The 14,299-nt window shown below is 42.3% G+C and overlaps 1 protein-coding gene across 1 annotated transcript in view; it reads left to right on the forward strand.

Moving 5' to 3' along the window:
* Positions 1 to 3,086, forward strand: part of LYPD6 (LY6/PLAUR domain containing 6) — a 680,840-nt gene extending 677,754 nt beyond the window's left edge. The window contains exon 6 of the transcript XR_014213666.1: positions 3,038 to 3,086. The gene's annotated coding sequence lies outside the window, so the exon portion shown is untranslated. The remainder of the gene's footprint in view (positions 1 to 3,037) is intronic.
* The last annotated feature ends 11,213 nt before the right edge of the window (positions 3,087 to 14,299 follow it).

Consider the following 14,299-nt stretch of genomic DNA (forward strand, 5'->3'; position numbering starts at 1 on the left):
TCACATGGGAAACCTTTGAACTTTCAGTTCAGCAATGCTTTTGGCTTAAAGGTTGGGCCCTGCAATATCTCTGAATGCTTCCTTAATATATACAGTAGTACCTCTGGTTACGTACTTAATTCGCTCCGGAGGTCCGTTCTTAACCTGAAACTGTTCTTAACCTGAAGACCACTTTAGCTAATGGGGCCTCCTGCTGCCGCCGGAGCACGATTTCTGTTCTCATCCTGAAGCAAAGTTCTTAACCCAAGGTACTGTTTCTGGGTTAGTAGAGTCTGTAACCTGAAGCGTATGTAACCTGAGGTATCACTTTATGTTTGCAAACTAATAAAAAGAAATGCCATTGGAGCATTTCTAGTGGAATTTTAAATTGAAAGGGACTGCATTTATGCAAACACACATACATATGGCTATAGATATGTGTCATAAGCTCTTCTGGGAGCCTTTTCAACTGAAAACCATGGAGGAGAATTAAACAAATAAAAGGATCTGGTTGTTGCTCTTGATATCTAAATATTTTTTTCCAGGCTTTTCATACTGCCCCCCCCAAAAAAAAAAAATATGGAAGTTTTTGCTGCAGCTGATCCTTGGAAGAATGGGAAAGCTAGTTTCCATTTAAACTCACTTCTCCTGTTCAGCCAGGCAATCAGTTGCAGTCAAAATGTCCAAACAGTACCTCTTTGCATGCGCACTTCACTCGCACAAAAAGTGTTGCTCTTCCCTGGCTTAGTCCACCCAACAGACTTCATCTGTGCCTTTACCTTGCCCCACCTACAATACCAGATAATAGCTTTAGCTCAGTTCTCATTGTATCTGAACACCCCTTAGAATTCCAGACAGAAGCATCTGTTGTCCTTGAGCACACTCTATCCACCCATGGCAAGAAGCTTTTAGACATTACTGCTTTTACACGCAACTGCTGCAGGGGAAATCTTGTGAGTGGTGCTAATACCTTTGAGCACCAATGACCAGAGAATAACCATGCAAGGTGGTAGAGGGAATCAGGCATTTTGAGTAGGCACTCTCAATGCTTGAAACACTAAAGTGCTCCATTGATTTGGGGGGAGTAAGAAGCAAGGTGGCAGACCACTTCTCTTTTGTATTTATAAAGCCTTGTAAAACAGGCCTTTCTTTGGGTGGGTGTTTGCAGGGGGCTAACAGACCCTTGCTTCTCTACCATTCTGAGCCACAGCCAAGCCAAATGTGTTCCCCCTAAAGTGGAAAGTTGCAGGCATTGCAATTACTGAAGAATTGGCTGTCACTGGGTTGAAGGACTGGAAAATGGATAGGTTCCAGTTTTTCCTCTCCATTTCCCCAGCCTTCTCCCGATGCGCTGCAAAGGCCAAGCGGTGAGTTGCAGAACTGGGCAAAGTGTCAAACAAATGTTGCGCCTGACATTAAGCAGGGCTTGACACTTGCGAGGGGAGATTGTGGCACACCTCGTTCTAACTCTATTAGGCAAATTAACTTCATTAACAAGTATGCATGTTTTGTGGTTCATTAAATTGGAACTGCTCTCTAGATCCAGACTAAATGAACTTTTTTTTTTGTGGGTAAGGAAAATTACATTTGTTGCCAAGTGTATCATTTGAATTAAGCCCTTGTCTGAACACAAGTGCCAGAGGCGAGAGTTGAAATCTACATTAAATGTATTAGCTGCAAAAGGTGGGACTCCTCCCCTCCCCAATAATGAAACAATGAAAACAAACCACAATTTATTTTCTGCTTGTAATGTTTATACACTGCAGTAGATCTCCCATGGACCAAACACTTGCAGTAATGGCCACAGCATGCTTAGGTGCACTTATTGTGCCTACTGCAGACTTGAAATAGGGATTAAATAAATACTCAGAGGATGCATGCAAATCACAAGAGATTTGCTTGACAGAACAAAGGAGTTGAGAGTAAGTCGGGGGGAAGGGTAGTTGAAATATACTCAGAGTCGAGAGTGGATTTCACGCTCTTTATTCAGCTCATAGTGGGAGGAGGAATGAAAGTTCCCCCAAAGTATCTGCTTTATATACAGTATTTACACAATGGACTGAACATGACTGGCTAATTCCGGAATTCTCCTGTAGGCCAATCAGGTTGTGGAATCACTTACATCTGGAGCTGGATTGGGTGGCTCCTGCAGACCAATCATACTACTGCATTGTTCTAGGACCAATCAGACTGCTGCATTCTGAATCCTATTGTTCTAGGACCAATCAGACTGCTGCATTTTGGATCCTATTCAACTCAGTACATAACAGTAGCCAAAGCCCAATCTGAGTCATTTTCAGTGCAGTGTTAGCATTGATAGGGTTCTTCTCCAGCCTGGAGGATACGGCATTCAAAAACAACAAACCCAATCCTTCAGTCCTGTAGCTCCTGGAAGACTGCTCCATGGCCCATATGATACATCAGATCTCCTGCTCCAAGGTGGCAGGTTGGGTGGGGGGGGGAGAGATCAGGCCTTGGGGAGGAAGATTTTATGCCGGATTCCCCCTATCTGCTTATTCAGCAGATGTTCATGGTCTTTGCCTGACCCACATCAGAGCTCTGGCATCAGTAGGGCTGGGGGAAGGTAGGATGCATGCCCAGTGAGGACCCAGGAAGCCGTGGATCTGAAGGATCAACAACCTATCCAGTTCTTCAGCATGCCTCCAAGACAGAGAGAAAGTTACGCCAACCCCAGAACTGGTTTAATTAGTAGGAAAAATGAGAAGGAAATAATGCTGTTGTTTTCAGATGCCTGGAAAAAGATGGAGAGGTAAATAAGTGCTCCTCCGTCGTAGCTTGATGGGAGTTATAATCTAGTCTTAGAGAATCACAGGTTCCCTGCCTAGTACTATTTATCAAGGTCAATTTAGAGCCATAGGCACTCGTATCTGGAATTACCATAATCCATGGTCAACCATATCTGCAACTCAAGACTTGGAGTGGGAGTTTTCTCTTCTAGAATCCTTGCATTCAAGGCATTAAAACCACGATAAAACATCAATCCTTAAAAACTTCCCTAAATAGGGCTGCCTTCAGGTGTCTTCTAAAAGTCAGATAGTTGTTTATTTTGCTTGACATCTGATGGGAGGGCATTCCACAGGGCGGGTGCCACTACCACTACCCTCTGCCTGTTAATTACTAGTTAGTTACTATTATATCTCACCTTTTTCACTGAGGCACTTACCAGATTTAGACCTGCTTAATTTCAACAAGGTTCAAATGTGCCTCCATGTCAGACAGTCTAAGAGATAACATTGAAATCTGATGAGATATATAGGTAGAATACTGATGCAGCTGGATTGATCAGCTGTGCAAGCTCCTATTATATTTACCTGGCCTGGCCAAGCCAGGCCAATCCAAAGGGTTCATACTGACTGCCAGTCATAGGGGCCTGGCCAATACTATTCATTCTTATTCCCTTTTGTGCCCAAAGAAGGCTCCAAGGCCCAAATGTGTGCAATCCTCTGTAACAGGCTTCCTCAACCTCGGCCCTCCAGATGTTTTTGGCCTACAACTCCCATGATCCCTAGCTAGCAGGACCAGTGGTCAGGGATGATGGGAACTGTAGTCTCAAAACATCTGGAGGGCAGAGGTTGAGGAAGCCTGCTCTGTAATTCTCAAGGATTCATCTTGCCTGCAAACTTGGGCAGATGCAAAGAAATAATTCTTTATTATTTATGCCAAGTTTACTAACAGGTTTATTCTTTGAGTACCATATCATTCTCACACATGCCCTCAATGTGCAGATTATATTTTTGAATCCATCACTCTGCAAACCTATAGATTTCCATTTGTTATAATGCTGTTCTAAAACAAACTCAATACCTGATTTATACAGAGACAAGTGCTTGGCTGGAACTGTATCAGCACTTAATGAATGTACAGGTTAGTCCATTAATCAGAAGTGAGTGGCCTCTTGTATCACACTGAACTTAAACTAAGAATTGTTGCGGGGTGTGGGCTGTTCATATTTACACTTCTCGTGGTATTACATTAGCTAGACCATTGATTTTCTCTGGCTTGGGACATTTAAGTCTATTGTAAGCATGTCAAACACTTCAAATATCAGGAACATCAACGCAGCAGAATATTGGGTTATATCCAAACTGAGCTTTGCTTAGAGCAGACCCACAGAAACGAGTAGACATGACTAATGATGTGTGCCATAACTAGAAGTCAAATGCATTTTGACCTCCAAGAGTTCTTCTTCATTGGTCAAGGAATATGCAACACTTTATTTGTCACCCAGAGTTAGCAGTTGATGGATCTATGTATATGAGGTGAGTTGACCCGTAATCAATGCAAAACAAAGTAATACATAGTCAATATAAATTTCTAACAAAACTAAGAACCCTAGTCTGGTGTGGGGAGAGGGGAATTAAAATTCAATACAGTGGTACCTCAGGTTACATATGCTTCAGGTTACATACACTTCAGGTTACAGACTCCGCTAACCCAGAAATAGTGCTTCAGGTTAAGAACTTTGCTTCAGGATGAGAACAGAAATCGTGCTCTGGCGGCGCGGCAGCAGCAGGAGGCCCCATTAGCTAAAGTGGTCTTCAGGTTAAGAACAGTTTCAGATTAAGTACGGACCTCCGGAACGAATTAAGTACTTAACCCAAGGAACCACTGTAATCATATCAATAAGGCTACTATGCATGCATGGTAAACATTAAGCTGATATTTTAAAATGCTGCTTTTCTACTAGTGCCCAATCTGAAGTATACTGTCCTAATATAATGCAGATAATGAATATAAGATCCAACCAAGAAACTGCATGGGTGATCTTTTATTTGCATTTCATGGTCCAGTTCAACAGGGGTTCCCCACACAGAAGTCTCTTTGGCATGTAGAATAGCCTGCTTAATCATGGTACGTGAGTCAAGTTTGATTTCATAGTATAATAATGTTATAGTTGCACTGTTTATATTACAGTTAAGAGCTAAGCTTTAACTCTAATTAAAACCTGGCTTCCTGCCAATTAAACTGAAAACATATCAAGCATAAGACCAAGTGAACTAATTAAAACATTAACCGGCATCGCAGCCTTGTATATTAACAGTCCTGATCACAGTTCTATTAGCGAGTTTTAAATTTTAATTGTGTTCATCCTCACAGAAACCCCATGAAGTTAATAACTAGAGCTGATCATGCGAATGCTCTCACACATCAGCCATATGGCTCCATGATGTCATGGCTGTTGGCCACACCCACAAGTAGCTGTGCATTCAGCATCAGTGAGCCTATATGTAGGAGCATGGCCAATCAAAATTCCCATTCCCATAGAGGAGTCCTGCACATGGGTGCAAATCCTCTTTTGCATTGATGTTGAATGCTTGGCTGCTGAGCTATTACACAGTTTAGCATCGAAGAGGTATGTCTTGCACATGCAATGACACTCTTCATCTTTTTGGAATAAATCAGTTCAGTTGAATGGAGTTTACTGAACTATTTCAAAATCTCCGAACTACACCTGAAAGTAGTTCCTACAAATGTCAGGTGAACTAAAGGTGAATTAAGATAATTTGGGAGCAGAACTTTAAACAATTCCTTCATGTTCATGTTCATTCCTGCCACACACCCCTCCCTACCTGCAAGGCCCCATAATGTTAGCTTTCATTATTTTATAGTCAATCAGGCATTGATAAAGAAAGTCAGAAAGCAAGACCTGGAGGCAGTGTTCTATGGCTTATTAGGCAGATAGAGAGGCACTGCTGATGCTAAGGTTGCTTAGTCACTTAATCACTGCGGCTAAGCAATCAGAAGGAAGGAATGCAAATCCAGCAGGCAAGCGTCTGAGCCAATATGACCTTCCCTGTTATCTCACTTATCCATAATGTTCAGCCAATGGATCCATAAATTTGAGTGAATAAATGATACAGCAATGCAGAAGTCAATATGACGCAGAATGACACAGGAGTTAATATGTCCTTCCCATTTCCAGATGGAATGCCAAAGTCCACAGCCAGGATGTGAGAGATTCAACAGAGATCATTGTCAGCTGGCTTTGTTTTCTAACAAACAAACCTAAATGACTTGACAAGCGAAACTAGACATCACAATTGAAAAATACATTGTTCTTTGTTTGTTTTTAAGAATCCAGCATTCTTATTCTTTGCTTGCATTTGCTTTGTTTTGCATACATCAGCTCACCCGAGTCCTAACTGGATTAACAATCACTGTTTATAAATATTTTAAGATGGAACAACCATGGCGCCTGACAAAGAGCTGCAATACAAAATTGGCGTGAAGACGGTGGGAACTATGGAAACCTCTATAGGAGTGCCAAGTGGTGCCATTTTATTTCCCTCTGCCAAACTGCAACAGCTACTGCAAATGGTTGGGACATTTCTCTCTCTCTCTCTCTCTCTCTCTCTCTCTCTCTCTCTGGCTCATTAGCAGCACAAAGCTGTTTTCGCAAGGCAAATGGGAGCCTTTTTGATATAACACTAGCTTGGAAAATGCAACAGGGTTAATTACCACTTAAAGTGTAAATGGCAAATGTCCTATATTGGGATTCACTCCTTGGTATGTAAAAGTTAAGAGAGAGCCAAAAGACAAAAGACACTTCCAGTTGCTAAGATCCTTTGCTCAAGCACTGGCCCAGCACTGAAGTGCTCCAGTACCATAAGCAATGTACTGCAGTACGCAGAAGCAAGGATGGTTCTTTCAGCCTTTTGACCTATTGACTCCGGAAACCAGGGGTCTCCATAAGATCATCAGGATGATCTAAGCATGAGTCTGGCTTCCCTAAAGAAGCACACGTTGCAAACACCTGCTTTGAATCAGTGCAGCAAAGATCACTGCCTGCTAAACCCATCTGCTTGTGATACCACACTTTTGCCATTGAATATTGACTTGCTGCAGCTACATCATAGTGACAGTCTCAGACCCTTCAATTGTCCCTATTTTACAGGGACAATCCCAGATTTAGAAGCTGTCCCGGTTTCTGATTTGATCTCGGAATGTCTTGCTTTTCCTAAGGATGTCACTATTTTCACTGGAGAAATGTTGGAGGACATGGCAACCCCCATGCCAAGGAGATAAGTAACTATACAACCTTTGGAAGACATCTGAAGGCAGCCCTGTACAGTGGTACCTTGGGTTACAGACGCTTCAGGTTACAGACTCCGCTAACCCAGAAATAGTACCTCGGGTTAAGAACTTTGCTTCAGGATGAGAACAGAAATTGGGTGGCGGTGGCGCGGCGGCAGCGGGAGGCCCCATTAGCTAAAGTGGTACCTCAGGTTAAGAATGGTTTCAGGTTAAGAACAGGCCTCTGGAACGAATTAAGTTCTTAACCCGAGGCATGACTGTATAGGGAAGTTCTTTTATATATTTAATGTTTTATTATGCTTTTATATATGTTGGAAGCTGCTGGGGCAACCCAGTCAGATGGATGGGGTATAAATAGCAACATTATTTTTGTTATTATTATGAAATAGGACATCCCTATTCACATCAGAGAAACGCTGAATTGCTATGCTGAATCTACGCAAAAGCAAATCTTTTGAACAGGTTCCAAACATGCACCCCTATAGTCACCCCATCATCACAAAGTCGGTAAGGCTGGTTGTGTACCACTTGCAATGATGTGTACCAGAGGAGAGTCAATTGTGGTGGCATAACCTTCTTCTCTCAGGCTTGAGTGGTCTGTCTCATCCGCCTTGCAACTCTAATTTAGTTTCCGGTTATACTTGAAGAGGCAAAAAATATGTGAATGCTCCCAGATGAAACTCCAGGCAAAGGGCAAAGTCAAGAAAACCCTTGAGTAGTACCAGACCTGTGTCTCCTCCTCTTCCTAGTTACCAAGGCTCATTGCTATTGTATACAATTGTCATGTAATGCCTTTACTTAGGACTCATCTACACTCGTAGTTTCTAATGCTAAAAATTAGTTTTAAAAGGGTTATGATGTTCATATAGTCATAGTCAAAATAAAAAAAAAAATCCTTCCAGTAGCACCTTAAAGACCAACTAAGTTAGTTCTTGGTATGAGCTTTCGTGTGCATGCACACTTCTTCAGATACACTGAAAGCATGCACACAAAAGCTCATACCAAGAACTAACTTAGTTGGTCTTTAAGGTGCTACTGGAAGGATTTTTTTTATTTTGACTATGGCAGACCAACACGGCTACCTATCTGTACATATAGTCATAGGACGTTCTTTTAAAACGTCAATAATGTTTTATTAAAATGTGACACCAGAGGACATGGAGTTCTCCCCGTGAAATAAGTAGGTAGACCGTGTAGAAAAGAAAGCGGAAGAGAAATCAAATGCCTTCATATTTTAGAACTACAGTGGTACCTCTGGATACGAATGGGATCTGTTCCGGATCCCCATTCGCATCCTGAAGCAAACGCAACCTGCGTCTGCGCAGGTCATAATTCACTGCTTCCACGCATGCGCGCAACGTCATTTTTTTATTGATTTTCCACATTTTTAAACAAACAAACAAATACAAATCATAACTAAACTTAGTCCAATATTAATATCATAGTTAAATGACTTCCTCAAATTCCCTTGACTGAATTTCATTATATATCACTGTAACAGTTTTCCAAAACATTTTCTCATAAAATTAACTTGCTCCTTAACATATTTGTCTCTTTTCATCTTAACTTTAAACATATTGTTTTGTAATTTCACATATTTAAATCCTTAGCCTATCTGTTATTTTGCAAGTGTTTCTATTTAATTTACCTTAGCATATTTAGATAAATAGTCATTGAATTTCTTCCATTCTTCCTGATGTTCCTCCTCCTTCTGGTCGCGGATTCTTCCGGTCAGGTCAGCTAGCTCCCAAAAGTCCATCATCTTCATCTGCCATTCCTCCACTGTTGGCATTTCTTGTGTTTTCCAATTTTTGGCTAATAAAATTCGAGCTGCAGTTGTGGCATACAAAAACAGTCTAACACCTTTTTGGGGCAATTCCAAACCTATTATTCCAAGAAGAAAGGCCTCTGGTTTCTTAACAAATGACTGCGCATGCGCGAGCGGCGTAATGCGTTCCGTAACTTCCGGGTCACCGCAGAGCGCAACCCGAAAGCACTCAACCTGAAGCATATTTAACCCGAGGTATGACTGTATATCAAAAACAGTGTTCCAAGAACATTTTTAAAAGTATAGACCCAGCCTCAGTCTGGCAAATCTTTAAAGCAAGGCACACCTGCAAGTGGTGATGAGGTGGCCAGCAGCTAGTATTATTTACAAGGTGTGACCGGAAAGTTCGGTGAATGGTCACAGAAATCGGACAGCGAGAAATATTCAAACATACATGGGTTGCAGGCCTTCAAAGTAGGCCCTCTCTGCACCTTCGACGACGTTTGTAGAACTGTTGGAAACATCTGGAGAAGTCCTCCTTTCATACTGCATTCAGTTCCCTCGTCACAGCAGCTTGCACATGTGAAATGTTGGAAAAATCAGTGATTTCAGTTTTGGAAAAAGAAAGAAATCTGGTGGGGCCAGATTGGGAGACTATGGAAGGTGGGACAACTCAGTAACCTCTGTAACAATTTCACGTGGAATATGCCATTCTTCCACCATCATTCGGACGGACAAACGCCGATCCCACATCAGTAACTCATGAATTCTGTCGACATTTGCCACCGTTCTGCTCGTCGACAATCTGCCAGACCAAGGGCCATCTTTGATGGTCTGCCACCCTTAACGGAAACGCTTAAACCACTCATACACTGTCTTTCAAGTTACAGCTTCATCTCCGTACACAATTGTGAGCATTTCATGGGTTTCCGATGTCAATTGTATGTTCGAATATTTCTCGCTATCTGATTTCTGTGACCATTCACTGAACTTTCTGGTCATACCTTGTATTTAACCACATTAATATCCTGCCTTCCTTCTATCACAGAGCTCAAAGCAGCATTCATGGGTTCTCGGATGGTCTCTCATCTAGGCACTGACCATAGCCAGACCTGCTCTCCTTTCACAAGGTGTCTGCAACACAAACTTCAGGTCATGCCTACCAGTTCCTCCGTGCAGTGACCAGACTGGCTTTCTCCACCTCCCTCAGGATACAGATCCTGTCCGTACAGTGAACAGGTTTTGCTTTTAGGAGGCAATTCTGCAGCTAGCACCATGCAAATGGGTAAACAGATAGTCTATATTCACCGATCCCCTGCTGGGACTTGGAGGGTCCATGCATTTACTATTAGACCAGTTCTTGCTGTTATAAGCATCCTAGTTAGAAAATGAAATGCAGTTATTTGTTGCTCTGGCCATTACATTCATGATAGGTATTGTGTGAATTTTACCAGTCCAGCAAGCAGTAAAGGGGTTGCTATTTTCCCCCAATGTTGACTGATTCCACATGTCATGAAATCAATCCCAGGTGCTCCCTTGTTCATCAGTTATTATTTTACTAGATGTACCAGTACGCAGTTTTATTCATGACTGTATCACCGTTAGCACTGTGGGGTTCTGCGCTATTTTTTCCAGCAGAGCTGCCCATGTAATAAATGACAGGCCTCCCAGAGAGAGTCTGATTGGAATGCATCTCCTCTGTCCAAATCAGGCAGCGTGTAGGAAGCCGGCTCACACATCCTGCAGTGTGCAATCCATTCTTCCCCAGCAATTGCTCAAGTTTCCCTTGTCAGAAGCCAACCACCTGTGGTATCTGTTTGAGAAGTACATCTAAGTTTAGAGCAGTTGTAGGAGTGCACACCCTCTGAATGAGGAGGAAGAGCAAACCGTTCAGCTGCTTTGCAGAGTTAATTTAATTCAGTGCAAAGTCATTCCTCCTTCGGTTAACAAAAATAATGTTTACCATCATAGGGGAGCACTTGAAAAAGGACTTCTTTTGCATTCTTAAGGTGTACCACGTGAAACTCTTGCCTCCACAAGATGGCAGGGGCTCCTTTTTCCATGCAAAGTGGCAACACAACCCCAGCTAGTTGTTGTTTTTTTTAAAAGCAAGGCAGAGGCAGATAATAAAACAGAAACATCACAGAGGGAACGTCTGCCAGCCTTCTCTGGACATTTTCTTTGACTGCCAGTCAAAGTCACTCACTGCTTGTTATAGTGCTAACCTATTTGGATGGAGAATTTGTAAACTGCTCACCTGAAAACCAGACCGTGATACAGTACTTTAAAATCATGGCTAATTAACATGCTTAGAATTGGCATCTTTTTATTTAGAAAAATGAGTTGCACTGGTGGTCAACCCAGATCTGAACCATGGCACAGGTGGGAGGGTTTAATGCTTTCCCACATCGAAATTTCCTGACAGTCACCCCCCCCCCCGCAATATCTCCTGCTGACAAAGAAATAATTTGTAGCTCTGATTTTCCATACCACTGCTCAGCCAACATTAACAGTGCAATCCTATGTATATCAGTGGGATTTGCTCAAAGGTTACACATGCATAGCACTGCAGCCTAAGCAAGCCTTTGGCTGTTGACAATGGATTTGGAAAGTCCATTTGTCACACGCACAGAGGAGTCCCGGGTTTTAAAAAAGTAAAACAAAAAATGGGCAGCCACAGAGGACGGATTACAACTGTGCAAAACATATGGGGTTATTCTCTAAGCATTTACTGTGTAAACATGATGTTCATGATTGGAGCGCATTCTCATTATGAGCAACCTTAGCCTATAACTGTAGATGTTGGTACCAAAAGTGCTGCTCGCTGTCATTAACATTGCCAGGCAGCAGCCCACCCAGGTTGTTATTTATTTAAAATATTTTTAGCTTACCCTTCATAAAACTGCCTGGGGCAGGGAAACAACAACAATAACTCCTTCTAACTAACTAAACAATGCACACAATGAAATAATTTCTCTCTACCAGAAGAGCAAATGCAAAATACTTCTTGCATGGATGGGTACAGCTAATTGCCTGTGACTGCAATCCTAAACCTACTTGCTTGTGTTATGAATTGGGTGAGGTCATTCTAGATGATGTCCTGAGTCCCTTCCAGCTCTTGGAATCCTCTATCTGTAGATGTAGAGTGTACGAGAGCAAGCTTGCCAAACTCGTCCCTTTGTCTAGGCAATGGCATTGGCTGACTAGCTAAGAACCATAATCAACATAACCACAAAAGTTGCTCGGTGTCATAAAAACGGGTGGTCCTCCCTCCCCTCCCTCACAGCTAACTGCTAGGTAGGAGAACAAAAGTCAGAGAGTTGTGTGTGAACAAGCTGGAAACCAAAGCTATGACTAATGGAGAAGGAAGATCTGCCAGGGCGTTAATGCTGTGGGCCCTTGCATCTTATGTTCCAGTTATATACAGGTGTAAAATAACCACCGTATGTCCTCAAGACACCAGTCTCTGTCAACCTTCATTCTAAGGAATCAGAACCCCTGGGATCTCTTGCAACATGGAGAATGGAGTGGCGTGTACCACCAGGGAGTCAGCCCTACTGAGTTCAATAGAACTTGCTCCTGAACAGACTTGAGGACTGTGCAGTACAACTATCAAAAACACAGGCACCTAACATAATAGAGCATTGAGGAAAGGAGGTCTTTTTATAGGACCTTTCCTCTCTTCATAGTGTTTGCATGCTATTATGTGTGCAGGAATCTCTTACAATCCAGTTTCACAAGTATCTCACAGGGGTTGTTGCAAACAGTGCAATATGAAGTATGTTTCCTCAGAAATAAGCCCCAAGTTCAACATAATTCATTAGGTGCATTTAGGATCACTGCCTGAATTTCTGAGCGTAACCTTTTCCAGAGAGTATATGTGCTCACAGCAATTCCCCTCTGCAAATACAATCTTGGAAGGCGCTGATGTCTTTCACCTTTCTAACACGTAGATATAACATGCATAAAAAGACAAGATCTTTTTGATTGGGTAGTACTGTCTCTATTGGAAGGTACTTTTAATTACAGTATATACACAATTTCCCTCTTCGGCACTTTACATAGTGGCAGTTCCAGAGGAGAAATGATCTTCCAAATGTACAAGGATTTAGCTGAACATCTACTTATAGGGATTCGGGTTTTGCAAGCTGGGAAAATTTTTGTGAGCTGGACGGTATTTGGCTCCCTCTTGTGCTTTTTGTTTTTATGACACTTGCAATGTCCCAGCCTTCCTTCCCTGTGTTCCTTTGCCAGATGGCTATATGCTTCTTTAGTGAACGGCAGAGAAAAGAAGAGTCAAATTCACCCTTGGTGTAAAAGAGCATCACGAGCCATGTATCAATACAGACTAATTCTCCATATAGATTTTCCTGATAGTTTCTCAAAGCAGACTAAAAATCCTGGTGTTTCTCATAGTCATACAGAGTCATAGCAGGGGACAAATGCAGCTTTGTCTATTCCAGGGCCCTTAACAGCTTTAGACAGGTCTGGGAATCCCTGTACACCTTTTCCAGTGATATCATGAGTAATATTAACTTGCAAATGCCCTCTATAGGGAACAGATACAGGCAGTTGAGAGAAGATGCATTTTCTTCCTGGGGGGGGGGGGGGAATGCCCATCATATTTAAGTCCCTGCAAATACTCTGAGCCCTTTGATTTTATTGTGCTGATTAATTGCATATCAGGCCAGTGGAGAATGTTTGACATCTGAAGACTGCCCTGTATAGGGAAGTTTTTAATGTTTGATGTTTTATTATGATTTTGTATTTGTTGGGAGCTGCTCAGAGTGGCTGGGGCAACCCAGCCAGATGTGTGGGGTACAAATAAAAAAAAATTATTATTATTTCTGTTGGCGACCTAAAATACCCTGCAAACTCCAATGTCCCATTTCCAACAGTTGCATTCCTTTTCAATTGGAAACTTGATTGGAACTAATTCACACATGCAATTCATCATCATCACATATTTTGAGTGCCTAAATTTCAAATCAGAAACTATATATATATATTTTTTTCTGGAGACCTACTCTAAACGAGAAGCAGGGTGGCTGGGTGGAGACCCATATTCAGCTCCTCAACTATCTCCCTTGAAGTGACCTCCCAGCAAATTCCTTTAGTAAAACAGCACCTCCCTCCACATTTCTTTCAGCTCTGGATTAGCGGTCAGGAAAAGGGAAGGGGCAAGAACAAAAGCCTTCCTTTCAAAGGCTGGAAGGGACCGCTGCCTGAAAACCCTGCAGAGCTCTTGCCAGTATTGATAACTCTGACCTGCATGAACCAATGATCAGACACCGAGACAGCTACTTATGTTGTTGAGACTCCCATCACTACCTGCGAACATGGCCAATAGTCAGGATGGTAGGAGCTGTAAGCTCAGCAACTAGGGAGAGGGGTCCATGGGCAAACCACCCCTGCGCTATAAAACTCATGGTATGAGAGATACAGCTCCAGTTTTGCTTAATTGTCGATGTACAAAAAGGACTAACGTGAAACATA

Source organism: Podarcis vaucheri, assembly GCF_965113315.1.
Source record: "Podarcis vaucheri genome assembly, chromosome: 1".
Lineage (NCBI taxonomy): Eukaryota > Metazoa > Chordata > Lepidosauria > Squamata > Lacertidae > Podarcis > Podarcis vaucheri.